The 3,316-nt window shown below is 37.5% G+C and overlaps 1 pseudogene; it reads left to right on the top strand.

Moving 5' to 3' along the window:
* Positions 1-274: 274 nt before the first annotated feature.
* The window catches only part of LOC114037195, a 7,515-nt pseudogene continuing 4,473 nt past the window's right edge, over positions 275-3,316 (top strand).

Here is a 3,316-nt window from a genome sequence, read left to right as displayed (position 1 = left end):
GGGACCCACTTCCTGTGCCACGTATGCTCCCTTTGTCTGGACACTAGCTGGACATCCCTTTTTTGATATTTGATCCTCAACGAGTCACTATGGGCGGGCTGAGGAGGAGTGACGAAGAAGGTACTAAAAAGAGCTGGGGGGGGGGAGGAGTCGGCTTTTGTTCCTGCCCACCCGTGTGCTTTGCTGCCTGGCCTTGCTGTGATGATTAATGAATAAAGTTCAGGTTTTTGCACCCCCGATCGGCTCGTTTCTGGTTTTACCCGGGTGGCCTCCGATGATACGGTGAGTATGACCCTGGTTGGCTGAATTGGTTGAAAGAGTGTGCGCGGTTTGGACCGGCACACATATATTTAGGAATATGGACTCACAGAGGATCTTGAGTACCCAACCAACAAGTGTCAAGTTGGTGAGGCAGCAAGAGGAGTATTTTGTTCCTTTCTCAATCCCTTAGTACACTCCCTCCCCTCCCCTTCCTCCTGCCCCCAACACCAACTCCTGATTTACTGAGAAGTTTGCATCCTGGTAGGGCAGTGCTAGACCCAAAGTTAGGAAGACACATCTTCCTGAGTTGAAATCTGGCCTCAAATACTTACTATCTATGTGACTGAGGAAGTCACTTAACCCTGTTTGCCTCAGTTCCTCTTCTGTAAAATGAGCTAAAGAAGGAAATGGCAAACCACTCCAGTGTTTTTGCCAAGAAAACTCAAAATGGAGTCACAAAGAGTTGGACATGACTGAAACAACTGAACAATAAATTGAGGTCATACATATTTCTTTCAATGCACCTTCACATCTCAAAACTTCAATGTTTTTTGTTTTGTTTTGTCTTTATCCTATTTAAAATTATATTTTCTCTCAGAATATCAGGAAACTTTATTATAATGTTAAACTGCTTGATTGTACACTATAACTTATCTCCACCTCACCTTCTCTAAGACCTTGCTGTACTGATCATCATGTTTCTCATTTTTTTAAAAATCTCCCTCATTTACGGATTTCTTGCTTACTTGAAGAAAATTCTCCCTAATGCTACTACATTCTCAAGATAGTTTTCTATCCCCTTTATTGCTTAATTTCTGAAAAGAGTAGCCTATACGTTGTGCCTCTAATTTCTCACAACCCATTTCTCAGTCCCCAGGTCAAATCAAAGGTGTACTTGGAAGTTTTTAACAATAGGCTCTCTGAAGGAAAGAGGGGGGAAAAATGCACGGCACATTTTAAACTGTTTAATATGCATTATTAATATCCATTCCATCAATTTGTTAAGCCTAGAAAATCAACAAAATAATAAATCAATCCCTGATTTTAGGGTTTACTAGTTTCTGATGTAAATGTTCATGTTGAAAATTTAACATTCACCTCTCAAAAGCTGGTTTGAGTTTGATCCAGCACATGGCTGGGTGGATCCCACTACTTTACTATGCTTTGAGAAAGATCAGTTTCACCCTTATAAAGTAGTCTTTACTATGCCCTTCTTGATATTCTATCCTCCTTAGACTCGAGATTTTTCATTCTCCTAAAACTTCTCTGCCTAATTGTTTACTCTCTTCACTATCCCCACCCCACCCCCACTTCCCCTTAAACTGTAATCATTGATTCTCTCTGTATTTCTGTCTTTCTCTCCTTTGTTGTCTCTTACTCCCCCACTGTCCACCCTCATTGAATCTTGGCCATTCCAATAGCTACAATTATAACCTCATAAATATGATTCCCAAGTCTGAATCTGAAACCTTGACCACTACTCTGAGCTCTAGTTATACATATATATATATATATATATACACACACACATACACACACACATATATATACATATATACATATACACATAAATTCAAGTTATTCACTTGAAATTTAGATTTCTGGCCAATTACTCAAATTTGATTGGACTTGCTGATTTCCCAAATTTCCCATTTTTGTTGATTAAAACCAACATTCTACCAGTTATCTAGTTTTAAAAACTTGGAGTCATTCTTAAGTCCTTTCATTTCCTCATTACCCACAATAAATCAGTGGCCAATCCCTATTAACTCAATCTCTGAAATACTCCTTGTACCTATCCCCTCCTTTCCATTTCTACTGCCACCAAGAAAATTTGAACTAGCACTAACTCTTCACTGTATTCTTATAGTGACTTCTCAACTGCTCTTATGTCTACTGTTCTCTATAAAATATATTCATCACACCAATGCCATTATTAAGGACTAATTTTAATCTGACTACATCCTACATTTCCATTCTTTATTTCATGCAATCTCTATTCCAACCATATCAGACTACTTGCTATTCCCTTCTACTCCACTTTTCTCACCTCCATATCTTTGGATATACTCTCACACTTCTGAAATCCCTCCTAATCCCCCACTTCTGCCTACTGACAACTGGAAGCAATCTCTCATATCTTGAGCCTCTTTGTACATTTATTTAAAATATTTATTTTATCTTTTTAACCATGTTCTTGTTTGCATACGGTATACACTAAATAAATATTGAATTTGTAAAGTGAATGCATAATTTACAAATTTTCTGAGTGAGAAAGATTAGCATTTTCAAAGTCAAAGGCAATTCCAGTGACATATGATACAAAACACTAAGTATTAATGACTTAGATATTTTCTTTTATAATCATAAGATACACCATTAGTCAATATTAATTTACCACTGGCTTAGAAGACAATTTGGAAGGCTTATTTGTACCAGGATGCTTATGTATTTTAAAGTGGGGATTTTCCCTACCATAAGTTGCTCCATTAGGTAAAATGTACCTTTTTTTTAAAGAAATTTGAGCAATGTAATAAATCATAACATTAAAAGTTCCCAAATTGAAAAAAGGCCCAGCTTTCCCATTTTTAAGTATGCCTCACTGCAAAGACCTGTGTTTCATTTAAAATTAAGTTTTTTTGTCTCATACAAACTTCGTCAATTTTCATTATGAATGGATTTAAAGTTTCTTTTGACTCTGTTGGTTTGAGATCAGTCTCAGGAACAGGTTTAAATGATTAAGAGAGACTCCATAAGCCAGGAGATGCATTGCACAGAGATGATGAGTATTAGCTACCCCTTCTGAGATCTGCCAAATCTCAGGTTCACCCCAGGCCTCTCAAATGCTGAAGGCTACAAATGAACCAAAGCATACACAGTGAAAGCTCCTCTTGGCAGTCAGTAGAAGTTGCATTGAATTAGTTTGGGATTCAAAAATCCCCTTAAATAATTCTATTAAATTTAATTAAGCAAAGGATAAGCACCTACTATATTCCAGCACACAAGATACACACACACACACACACACACACACACACACACACACACACACACA

This window comes from Vombatus ursinus, unplaced genomic scaffold (assembly GCF_900497805.2).
Source record: "Vombatus ursinus unplaced genomic scaffold, bare-nosed wombat genome assembly UNPS02010284.1, whole genome shotgun sequence".
Classification (NCBI taxonomy): domain Eukaryota; kingdom Metazoa; phylum Chordata; class Mammalia; order Diprotodontia; family Vombatidae; genus Vombatus; species Vombatus ursinus.
The sequence above is the reverse complement of the archived record's forward strand: the minus strand, read 5'-3'. Positions and strand labels throughout refer to the sequence as shown.